Below are 13,490 nucleotides of genomic sequence, written 5' to 3'. Positions count from 1 at the left end.
TGAATTGGATGGAAACAAATATGTTACTGAGACTATTCGGGTGGAGTATGAATGGGAACCTCCGAGATGTGCTCACTGCTATGTGTTTGGGCATGACTCTGAGGAATGTCCTACACGTATTGGCTCAACATCCAAAACTCCTATTAACAGGCCAATAGTGGACGAGGATGGTTTTACTGATGTTCCGGTTAAGAAGAGTGCAAAGAAGAATGGCTTTCAAGTTAATAACCAGAAGCCTAAATTTGAATACAGACCGGTGGATAGGAAGAAAAAGGCCGCTACTTCTCAGCAGGTTTCTACTTCCCATAAAATCCAGACTCATAATCCGTTTTCTGCTCTCGAGTGTGTTGGGAGACGGGGTGTTTCAACTCAAGAGAGAAATAAAGGGGGTAGACAGGTTCATGTGGATTTAGATGAGGACGGGGTTGAAGTTGTCTATGATGAAACCAAAGATTCGGGTACATATCCTTCGACTTCTAGTTCAGGGGCAAGCACCTCTTCCACAAAGATCTCCAATGGTTAGTTTGTCATTGGTTCGTCTAAAGGGGCTGCCGGTTCGTGGCAATTTCATCTTCGATGATGGAGGTTGAAGATTTTGGTTTTGTATTGTTTTGTCTGCTAGATATCTTTGCATGATGTGTAGTAGGCTAGGTTTGATGTGATGTCATAGGTTCTTTTATGATTGTTGGCTTACATATATGGGGCATGTCCTGTATATGAACTAGTGTGGAATTCATCCTCAATACTTGTACTTATTTGCGGTTTATAATAGATTCACCGGGGTTACCTGATGTGTGTAAAATGCAACATATAAAACACATCAATTAAGGCATAAAACTAACCCTTTTTAAGTACTAATGTTGGAAAAAGAGTGTTTTTGTCTTCCTTTTGTATTTTCAGGATGAAATGAGCTCAAAATCACAAAAGAAGCAAAAAGACCACTAATTCTACCATAAATACAAGAAAAGGAACAAAAGTAGACTGCCCGGACCCTCAACAGCACCTCCCAAAGCAAAAAGGAAGAAACAGAGTCTGAACACGCCCCGTGTCCAGCGAACACGGGGGCGTGCCCAGGAAGCAGCAGAAAAGACAAACCAGTAGAAGCTTCCATTGCCCACCACGGGGCCGTGTCCAGCGGGCACGGGGGCGTGGTGAAAGTACAGCAGGCGCATTAATTGTAATTCGCAATTACAATTAATGAGGAGAGAGAGTGTCAGGCGGGCACGCGGCCGTGTCCAGCAGACACGGGGCCGTGTCCAGCCTTCTGTTCAGCCTATAAATAGAGGAGCTTGGCTTCATTCTCTCTCATCCCTTGGCACACCACCTCTCTCACACCTCATCCACCACCCACCACCACCATAACACCATCATCCACCACCATCATCCATTGTCCATCGTAGAGTGTGTGAGTCGTCTCGGGATCCAAGATTGATCGTAAGAGTTCTTGACAATCAAGGCCATGTTTGCCTAAGTCTCTTACATCACTTGGTGAAGACAAGTGTTTAGTATAATACTTTTTATTTTTAATCTTTTGCACTTTTTATTTGGTTTTGTATTAATGACTTTAATAACTAGTTACTTATGTTGAAGGTGATCTTTCCTTATCGTTTGTCCGTGGTGTCTTGGCATTATTTTACTGTCTATATAAAATAAAAGATTTTCACCATTCATATCTCCACGGTCTATATGGAGGTATGTTGGCTACCTGGTCGGGGGTTAAGGGAACGGTTTGGTAAGGGTCTTGCCCTTGTTCAGCGTTTAGAGGTCCTGCTTGGGACCTGGGTCAAATTTAGTAGGATCTCCTTCAATGCCCATAGGTATTGGATGGCGGGGATCCAAACTCTTTGACCCCCTCATAAGTTAACTACTATTAATACTATAACCCGGCTATTTAGGACTGTATCCCTGCTGACTCAGACTACTTAGCCGAGGGTAACGTCACCGCCAAAAGCGGGGCCTACCATAATTTGCATTAATAACTTAATTCATTATCTTTCAATAATCCGACCCTTTAGGATTGTATCATTGCTGACTCAAACTACTGGGTTGAGGGTAACGTCGCCTTCAAAAGAGGGGCCTACTACAATAACTAAGATAATCTCTTAAACAAGTGCAAAAGTGCGAAAATAATCAAAGGTTATACTAATACACGTGTCGGATCCAAGTGATTCATCTTGTCTATCTGTTTTTATTTTATTTTTATTTTCAGCATTTAGTTAGTTTTTATTTTTCTTAGTTTAAAACATTTTTCTAACCTTTTTGATTTGATTAGACGTTGAGGATAAACCGGTATTAAAAGCTCTTGTGTCCTTGGACGACCTCGGTATCTTACCAACACTATACTACGTCCACGATGGGTGCACTTGCCCATATGTGTGTTTAGTGTTAGTGAATATCGTGTTTTATAAATTTAAAACTTGGCTAGAAGTGTAAAAAGGGTTTAAATATACATCAAAAATATATACACACTGACACGCATCAAGTTTTTGGCGCCGTTGCCGGGGACACAAGGATTTTAGGAAAGTTAGGAATCAACGGCCTAATCATATTTTTATTTTTCTTTAATTTTTTAGGATTTTTTCTTAGATTTTTAGCTTCTGCAGAGCTCAACACGGGGCCGTGCCTGCTGAACACGCCCCGTGCTCAATCATTGGAACTGGCAATCCTGTTTTAAGTCAGACAGTAGGCTGAACACGGGGCCGTGTCCACTCAACACGCCCCCGTGCCCAAGATTCAGTTACTGAAAACAGAACCGTTAGATCCCGGCGGTTGGTAATTTCTGACACAAACATGAGTGATAGTAATTCTTTTTTACTTTCGGAACTCTTATGGTTTGTGGTGTCGAATATGTGGAGGCGAACATGAGGAATTAAAATGTTTCTTCCTCACTTATAGGCCCCACTATATAGACCCACCGATTCCTTGTAACCTTAAGAGGGGCGAAAGTAAAAATAAGCACTATTTCTCCCTCGAATGCGCCCAGCCAGATATTCTAGGAGAAATGCTCCTTGACGAGCTATTTGAACTAGAAGAACTACTTCTCAATTGGTCAAAAGAACTTAGGAAGGATTTTTTAGATCCATCCCAAGATGATGACCATGAGGAAATGTTGGAACCGCATTCCGACAACCTCGTTGCTCCCGAAAATACCTTCTTACCTAGAAAAGATGCGGACGATAGTCGTCCCTGTGTCGATTGTGCCATGAAGGACTCACCATCGACTTCGTTCGATGCATACATAGACCTGAGCGATTCGGCATACACCTTCTTTAACGAGAGCCCGGGAAAGGGTTGGACTTGTCCACCTAGAATGAAAATAGGAATTACCCTCACCGACAACGTCTTGCGTTCTCGCCTTAGTATAGGACAATTAAGGTATCTTAGGCACTTTGGGGTTGTTCCAACAAGCCAAGAGCCACCCGATATAGATTAGCTCCTTAGTAAGAAACAAAACTCCATAAAACAGCCTACCGACACGGGGCCGTGCCTGGTCAACACGCCCCCGTGTTCACTCAGAAAATTCTCTGCTGATTCTGTCAGAATACGGACAAAATGTGTCAGGATTTTCTCTGCACACGGGGCCGTGTCCAGCGGACACGGGGCCGTGTCCAGTGTGCTGTCGTTTTCTTTAAATGCAGCCTGAATTCTGCTCATTTTTGACCACTTCACCAAGCAGAGATTCCTGGGATCTTCACATATACCATCCTAGGTAAGTGCTAAAAGAAGGTTCCTAAGAACCATCTTGTCTTTTCCACTTTTGTTCATTTCTCCTTCTTCCAAAAATTTTTCAAACCTTACCTCCATGGAAGCTTGGAAACCCATGATTCCAACCTTCTATAAAAGGTTTGTAGGAATTTTTGCCACGGATTCTTGTCTAAAGTTAGTTCTATAACTTTGTTTTAAATTATCTAAGCTTAAAACACAATAAAAGTGTATTAAAATAATTTAAAAACCTGGAGCCGTTAGGCAAAAATCCTGCAGATAGCTGAACACGGGGCCGTGCTCACTGAGCACGGGGCCGTGTTCGAGGTACTGTTTTGCAAAAGTTTAGTTATCTTCGGATTATTTCGCAGAAAATGGCCAGCAGAAACAGCGGAACATCTTCAAGAAATAACCGAAATGGAAGGAGGTCGTCTACGGCAGAGGATTCCCTAGTAAACTACGTTTACGCTTTGAGGGAAGCCATAGACGAGATGACGGGAGTAGAAGAAGCTTTGGTGGATCGTATTAATCATCTGACGGTAGGTTTGGAGGGTTGCCTACGGGAAGTAAATCTCCTGCACCAGAGATTAAACCTTCTCGCTTCCCCGCCTTTGGTCCCGGTGATAACCCAAAGGGCGTGGAATGTAGTACCCGAGGTTATCATTCCAGCAGAATGACACGCCATGCACCAAGTACCTCAACCGAGGGTGGTGCAAGGAATCCCGGGGAGCGTTCCTCCTCGAGACACCGAAGAGAATGAGGCTACCTTTTACCTCCCTAGGGAGATAGAAGAATGGCTTTGAATGACAACCAAGGAGCCATCGGCCAAAGAGAGTTACTACATCGGGAAGCTATTCCCGAAATTTTCTTAAATAAGTGGAACTCTTATGATAACCTTATGTATCCCCTAGTTATTTAGCTAACTTAGTGTAATGTCTCTCTATGATTTGCAATGTTATGATGGTTTTTATGATTGATGGTTGTTTTGAGAATAAAACACACTCATGGTGGTAATGGATGAAAAAGGGAACGAGAAAAAAATGGAACCATGCACGAAGAACAGAGCAACCCGACAAAAATCTCCATTACAGAAGGCTCAACACGGGCCGTGCCCAACCAACACGGCCCCGTGCTGAGCCCCTGCAGAAAAATCACCCAGTTCAGGTAACTGGACACGGGCCGTGTTCAGCGGACACGCCCCCGTGTCCAGGCTTCTGTTTCAATTCTGTAATTTCTGTTACTGGCACTTGACCACGGGGCCGTGCCCGGTGAACACGGGGCCGTGTCCAGAATGCCAGTAACATAAATCTTTGCTTTTTAACACACTTTTATACATTCTAATCAACCAAAAATATTATTTTTGGACACATTGAGGACAATGTGTAATTTAAGTGTGGGGGGGATGCTAAAACCTTGAAATTTTGCAAAATCCTAAACACAAGCCTTACACAAAACTCTATTGGAACCGCTAAACACCCCAAATTTTTTTTTCAAAAACTTTTTCATTTTTTTATTTACTTGTCTTAGTTTAAGTTGGGAAGAACAAGTTCTAAAAAAGGTTATATTTTTACAAGTTTACAACCGATAGCGTCGTGATAAAAAAGGAACCAACATAAGAAAGTTATGAAACGGCATAACAAGTCTAGTTTAAAATTCGATTATATATGCTTGGTCACATTAAAAACCCATTCCCACAAAAGTGAGTTTTGAGCCTTTATTGAGCATAAAAATACACATATTTAGATTAAATGCTCATTTTTCGTTTCTTGTGTGAATAGCCGCTCGGTCCTTACAAATCTAGAACTTGCCACGACGATACATTCCCGGTCCTTACCAACTTAAACCCAAGTAAGTAAATGATGGAGGCATTAGGACTAACTATTTTTCTTTCAAAACCATTATTTTTCATTTTTTTACCTACCCAAAATCCCCCTAGATAGCCCCTTTGAGCCTAAACCTTTCATTTCATTACCCCCAAAAAACCATTTTTACCCACCAAAAACCTTTTTCATTTTTTTTCACCCTTTATTTTAGTAACAAGCTCGGTTTTTCGACAACTTGCCCTTTCATGTGACATGAAAAAAAAATATATATATGATGATGTAGTCAAAAACAAACAAAAGCTATAAAAAGCTTGTTTGGAGAAATACTTCAAAAATAAAAAGTCACTAAAAATAAGGTACTTCACGAAAACCGACGCTTGTTACGATTTTTCGCCCTTTTTACTAACCACTAACCAACCACCCACCTTTAAACCCAAGCCTTTACAAAGGTAAAAAGTTAAAAAGGAGGAGGATTGATTGCTTGGCAAGCCTATGGAAAGACGTAAGTTCCGTGCCGCTCTCGAGTGATTCACTAAAATATACACCTTCGGCCGAGTGTTGAGTGATCTCCCGTGAGGTATGTGAACTTGTATATAAATGGAATTTTAATAAGGCATGCTATGCCCAAATAAGTAATTTATCTTATGAAAAGTTCAAAATAAATCATAACGAATAGGATTGTAAATAAATAAAAATAAAGCCTATAAAAACCTTGGATTCCCGACACTCTAGGACAAGCTAAAAACTTCTCTTCTACCTATTCCATTTGGGAGTGTAAGCCACATTTAAAGAGTTTTGCTTGAGGACAAGCAAAAGTTCAAGTGTGGGGGTATTTGATGTGTGTAAAATGCAACATATAAAACACATCAATTAAGGCATAAAACTAACCCTTTTTAAGTACTAATGTTGGAAAAAGAGTGTTTTTGTCTTCCTTTTGTATTTTCAGGATGAAATGAGCTCAAAATCACAAAAGAAGCAAAAAGACCACTAATTCTACCATAAATACAAGAAAAGGAACAAAAGTAGACTGCCCGGACCCTCAACAGCACCTCCCAAAGCAAAAAGGAAGAAACAGAGTCTGAACACGCCCCGTGTCCAGCGAACACGGGGGCGTGCCCAGGAAGCAGCAGAAAAGACAAACCAGTAGAAGCTTCCATTGCCCACCACGGGGCCGTGTCCAGCGGGCACGGGGGCGTGGTGAAAGTACAGCAGGCGCATTAATTGTAATTCGCAATTACAATTAATGAGGAGAGAGAGTGTCAGGCGGGCACGCGGCCGTGTCCAGCAGACACGGGGCCGTGTCCAGCCTTCTGTTCAGCCTATAAATAGAGGAGCTTGGCTTCATTCTCTCTCATCCCTTGGCACACCACCTCTCTCACACCTCATCCACCACCCACCACCACCATAACACCATCATCCACCACTATCATCCATTGTCCATCGTAGAGTGTGTGAGTCGTCTCGGGATCCAAGATTGATCGTAAGAGTTCTTGACAATCAAGGCCATGTTTGCCTAAGTCTCTTACATCACTTGGTGAAGACAAGTGTTTAGTATAATACTTTTTATTTTTAATCTTTTGCACTTTTTATTTGGTTTTGTATTAATGACTTTAATAACTAGTTACTTATGTTGAAGGTGATCTTTCCTTATCGTTTGTCCGTGGTGTCTTGGCATTATTTTACTGTCTATATAAAATAAAAGATTTTCACCATTCATATCTCCACGGTCTATATGGAGGTATGTTGGCTACCTGGTCGGGGGTTAAGGGAACGGTTTGGTAAGGGTCTTGCCCTTGTTCAGCGTTTAGAGGTCCTGCTTGGGACCTGGGTCAAATTTAGTAGGATCTCCTTCAATGCCCATAGGTATTGGATGGCGGGGATCCAAACTCTTTGACCCCCTCATAAGTTAACTACTATTAATACTATAACCCGGCTATTTAGGACTGTATCCCTGCTGACTCAGACTACTTAGCCGAGGGTAACGTCACCGCCAAAAGCGGGGCCTACCATAATTTGCATTAATAACTTAATTCATTATCTTTCAATAATCCGACCCTTTAGGATTGTATCCTTGCTGACTCAAACTACTGGGTTGAGGGTAACGTCGCCTTCAAAAGAGGGGCCTACTACAATAACTAAGATAATCTCTTAAACAAGTGCAAAAGTGCGAAAATAATCAAAGGTTATACTAATACACGTGTCGGATCCAAGTGATTCATCTTGTCTATCTGTTTTTATTTTATTTTTATTTTCAGCATTTAGTTAGTTTTTATTTTTCTTAGTTTAAAACATTTTTCTAACCTTTTTGATTTGATTAGACGTTGAGGATAAACCGGTATTAAAAGCTCTTGTGTCCTTGGACGACCTCGGTATCTTACCAACACTATACTACGTCCACGATGGGTGCACTTGCCCATATGTGTGTTTAGTGTTAGTGAATATCGTGTTTTATAAATTTAAAACTTGGCTAGAAGTGTAAAAAGGGTTTAAATATACATCAAAAATATATACACACTGACACGCATCATAACCCTTTACCCAAAAAAAAGAGACACATAATTTGAGAGAGATGTTGAAAAGTTTTTATTGTATAAAGTTTGTGTTTACACATAATTGTTTTCATTTAGTCCGGAATCAGCTTTTCATCCAATTCGTTTTCGTCCGAAATCATTTTTTGCACCAAACTTTGTCTTTTATCCAAGCCGCATTCAATCCGTTTTCATCCGGAATCAACTTTTAGTCCGAAATCAGCTTTTCATCCAAGCCGCAATCAATCCGTATTCATCCGGAATCAGCTTTTAGTCCGAAATTAGCCTTATCATCCAATCTGTTTTCATCCGAAATCAGCTTTTTGGTCCGAAATAAGCGTTTTCATCTAATCCGATATCATTCGAAATCAACGGTTTCATCCGTAATTCATTTTCGTTTTCATCCGTAAAATCTATCTTTCTTATAATCATCCGCAATCAACATTTTGTTTCTAAAAACCTAATAAATCTCCGTTTTCATTCGAATTCTACGTTTTCATCTAATCCGTTTCAAAATTAGCATTCTGTCTTCATCATTCTCAATTTGTCGCAACTGATTCAGATCTGGAAGAATATAGATCAAATTTTATAACAAAAACACAAACAAAATTCTCAATCCAACCATGAGCTAGCGGGTAACGTGGGGTTCTTTTTAGAGGGTGGGCAACTCGCGGTTGCTGCCCTCCTTTGGTTTTCCACTCCCACAACTTATCTCGAGTTGGGATTATCACTTGTGTGTTTCCATCAAAAAATGGCAGCTTAAATACGCGTATGGCTCCTACGAGACGGGGAAGGGATGTTAAGTCAGTTGGCCCTGTGCAGGGTTCTGCTAGTGGTCTAAGGTCTTGTCCTTTCAAATTTTTTCACGAATGTAAAGATGGGAAGCCAGGATCTGCAGGTTTTTTTCGCCTGCTAGAACACATGCAAAGCACCCACTTCAAGACTGAAAACCGAAAGCTAACTTTAAAGGAGGCTATCTCTAGGGACGTGGACCTCTTTTTGGACGTTGGGGAAGTTCTTAGAGCAGGAGACAAATGGTTGTGTGGCCGCTGCATGGTCATGCATGCTCTCAGTAGAGGGTGCAAGCATGATGATGAGGTCGTGTCGTTTGCCATAGTCTCGGGGGACGTGAAAGATTTCATCGTTGGGATCCGGAAACCATGTCAAGTGGTGGTTGACACAAGCCCATGTCACCCAGCAACGGTCGGGGGTGGTGTTAACCTCCTCGAGCGAGTTTTTTCCCTCCCTATTCAGACTGTTAAAAGCATTCCTCCCAGTTGTCGGCTGATGTTTGCTCAGGTTTTAACAGGTGAATTGCGCAAAGTGGTTGTGTCACCAGGATCAGTCAAGAATTGGGTCCAATTACTTTTGTTGCCGCGTTGCACCTTACGGGTGGTCAGACCGTCCTCCCGACAAGAACGAAGATCAGGGAACAGGAAATCTTTGCAGTGTAATAACATCCTGCATGCGCTTACAATTTGGAAAGATGGGTCTGGTTTTGATGAATTGGTCTCGTCCCTATTGGATAGCGTGGGGGAGGCGGGGACTCTTAGGAGAGAATGCAGAACGGAGGGAGACAAAGATAAGGACCCTAATATTAAGCAATGTCTCCGAAAAGTTAGGGATGGACATTTTACGGCTGCGGTTAAGGTCCTAAGCTCCAGTGGAGTCGCCCCTCTATGTGATTCGACCTTGAAAGCTCTTATTGATAAACACCCTGTGGTGGCGCCCCCTTCCTTGCCTCCCAACCCTCACGCTCAACCCACTCTTGTTGTTGATGACGAGTGCGTGCTCAAATGTATCCGATCCTTTCCTAAAGGGACATCGTGCGGTAGGGACGGGAAGCGAGCCCAACACTTGTTAGATGCTATCGGGGGTGAGGGATCAATGGCTTCCTCGGGTTTGCTATCGGCCATTACTGAAGTTGTCAACTTATGGCTTGGAGGATCCTGCCCTAAGGTGCTAGCAGAGTTTGTTGCCTCAGCCCCCCTTACCCTGATACTGAAACCCGATAAAGGAATTCGACCTATCGCTGTGGGAGGTATATGGCGAAGGTTGGTTTCCAAGGTGGCCATGAAGAAGGTTGGGAAAAACATGGCTCAGTACTTGGGAGACTTTCAGTTTGGGGTGGGGATATCAAACGGTGCAGAGGCGGTGCTTCACAGTGCGAACAGGTTTCTCAACTCCTTTCATGCTGATGGTTCCTTAGCCTTGCTTACTGTGGACTTCTCGAATGCGTTCAACACGGTTGACCGCACAACCTTCCTGAAAGAGGTTCATCAGCATTGCCCGTCAATCTATCGATGGGTTCAATTCCTGTACGCCCAGCCTGCCCTGTTGTATGTTGGTAATGAGTGTATTGGGGCTACTACTGGAGTGCAACAAGGGGATCCCTTGGGGCCCCTTCTCTTTTCTCTTGCCTTACACCCACTCATTCTCAGGGTGCAGGACCGATGTAACCTCCCGTTTCATGCTTGGTACTTGGATGATGGGACGATTATCGGCAATGCGACGGAGGTTGCTAGGGCCTTAGACATTATTAACGAGGAAGGGCCATCCCTAGGACTTTACCTCAACATTAAGAAAACAGAGGTATATTGGCCGACATGTGATGGGCAGAAACTTCAGGACGGGCCTTTCCCGAAAGGGATTGGTAGACCAGAGAGGGGGGTTAAGCTGCTGGGTGGAGCTGTTAGCCGTGACCCTAGCTTCGTTGGCGAGTTGGCAGGGCGGCGGGTGACGGGGGCGGTTGAACTCATGAAACTCTTGCCATGCCTTAGGGACCCTCAATGTGAACTCCTTCTGCTAAGATCGTGCATGGGGGCTGCGAACTTGTCAACCTTATTTGATGGAGGATGCATCATCCTGGTTCGATGATGGCCTCCGAGAGGCTATAGAAGACATAGTCGTAGGTGGTGGCCCATTCTTTGGGGACCTCCAATGGCGTTTGGCATCCCTGCCAATGCGTCTAGGTGGTTTGGGTCTGCTCTCAGCTCGAGATGTTGGGGTTTATGCTTTTGTGGCGTCCAGAGCTCAGTCTTGGGAATTACAGGATCATATCCTTCGGAACAGTGGGATTGTCGAGCTCGACGTGGACTATCTGTAGGCGCTTGAACGCTTAAATGTCTATCTCCCAGACTTTGATATCGGCGGTTTCTCTAAAAAGGACACCGCCCCCTCGAAACCACAAACAACTTTGGCGAATGCTCTGTTTAGCAAAATCGCTCAAAGACTGGGAGAAAATTTTGATTTGTCACCTCGCCAAAGGGCGGTGTGGGAGTGCCTGAAGGGTCCCCATGCTCAGGATTTTCTGACCGTTATCCCAATTGAGGGGCTGGGACAATGTATGTCAGCAATAGAATACAGAGCAATCCTTAAATACCGGCTGATGATCCCTATGTATCCAGAAGATGAAACGTGCCCAATATGCCATAAAGCTTGTATGGATAAATACGGAGAGCACGCAGTGCATTGTAAAGAGCTCCCTGGGTTCAAATATCGGCATGACTGGGTACGAGATGTTTTGTGGGACATCCTGAGAAGAGCTGGGATTTCAGCTAAGAAAGAGGCTCCTGTGAATTTCCTTACGGACCCCATGGAAGGGAGATCTACTCTGCGACCAGCAGATCTGCTCGCCTTTGGTTGGGCTAGGGTGAAACACGCTTGTGTTGACCTCACGGGGGTTTCCCCTCTGGTTGGCTTAAGGGAAAACGGGTTTGTAGCTGGTCAAGCAGCAAGAAAGGCAGAATCGAAGAAAGTTGACAAGCACGCTAAAGCTTGTGCAGAGAACCAACATGTTTTTGTCCCTTTTGCCTTTGACACATTTGGCTCTCTAGTGCCAGAAGCTATCCAATTCCTGACCAGGGTCCAACGGGTCATCCACAACAATTGCTCGGCACCAAGGGGACGAGATTTTGTCTTTGGCAGATTAGGGTTTGCCATTCAGAAAGGGGTGGCGGCGCAGCTTGTTGCCCGTCTACCTTTTGTTTTGATGTAACTTTGCAAATATGAATGAAAAATATTTTGATTTTGGTAATTAAAAATACAGACTAGAACAATCAAAGAAAATAAAATCATAGAAATAATATGATGATGAAATATAAATATAACAAATAAAAAGTTGATTATGGATATTGAAGAAAATCGAGTAGATTGTTATGAACAAGCCTAATAGCAAGAAGATGAGAGGAGATATTGGGAGAGAAAGAGATGTTTAATATTAATGGTGTCTCTTTTACATTAGAATACATTGAGTATTTATAAGGGGAAAAAGCTTGGAGAACAAGTTGGACTATATTAGGAATTGATAATCACAATATAATTTATAATACTCCCCCTTGATTATCAATTCCATACGCTTAATGCTGCCTCATTAAAAACCTTGTCAGGAAAACCCAATGGGACAAAACCTTGACTAAGGGAAAAAGAGTGCAGCGCGTATTATCTCCCCCTGATGATGATCACTTAAGCTCCTTGAGTCGACGCATCCCGATCCCATGAACTAACTTCTTGAATGTTGAGGTCGGCAATGATTTAGTGAACAAGTCTGCTAAATTTTCGCTGGAGCGAATTTGTTGGACAATAATATCTCCATTCTTTTGTAGATCATGTGTGAAAAAGAACTTTGGCAAAATGTGCTTTGTTCTATCACCTTTGATGTATCCTTCCTTAAGTTGAGCAATGCATGCTGCGTTGTCTTCATGTAAGATTGTCGGTCCCTCATCTCCCGAAGAAATACCACAAGATCCACGAATGTGTTGTATTACAGTTCTTAACCAAATGCATTCTCGACTAGCTTCATGTATCGCCAATATTTCTGCATGATTAGATGATGTGGCTGTGATTGTCTGCTTTACCGAACGCCATGAAATTGCAGTACCTCCACTTGTAAATAAATATCCAGTTTGAGATCGCCCAGTGTGAGGATCAGACAAATACCCTGCATCTGCAAAACCAACCAAACCTGTTTTCGATTGATTTGTAAAATACAAACCCATATCTTTTGTACCTTGAAGGTATCTAAATATTTGTTTTACCCCATTCCAATGCCTCTTTGTTGGACATGAACTATATCTTGCCAATAAATTTACAGAAAATGATATATCAGGTCGTGTATGGCTAGCAAGAAACATTAATGCACCAATTGCACTTAAATATGGTACTTCTGGACCAAGGATTTCCTCTCCATCTTTAGGAGGTCGGAATGGGTCTTTTTCCACATCAAGCGGCCTTACAACCATTGGGGTACTCAATGGATGTGATTTTTCCATATAAAATCTTTTTAGTAGTTTCTCTATGTAAGTTTCTTGATGCACAAGGATTCCACCCTTAAGGTGTTCAATTTGTAATCCAAGACAAAACTTTGTCTTCCCAAGGTCTTTCATTTCAAATTCTCTTTTCAAGTATTCAACTGCCTTTTGAAGCTCCCCTGGAGTTC

Source organism: Helianthus annuus, chromosome 5, assembly GCF_002127325.2.
Source record: "Helianthus annuus cultivar XRQ/B chromosome 5, HanXRQr2.0-SUNRISE, whole genome shotgun sequence".
NCBI classification, from domain to species: Eukaryota; Viridiplantae; Streptophyta; class Magnoliopsida; order Asterales; family Asteraceae; genus Helianthus; species Helianthus annuus.
The sequence above is the reverse complement of the archived record's forward strand: the minus strand, read 5'-3'. Positions refer to the sequence as shown.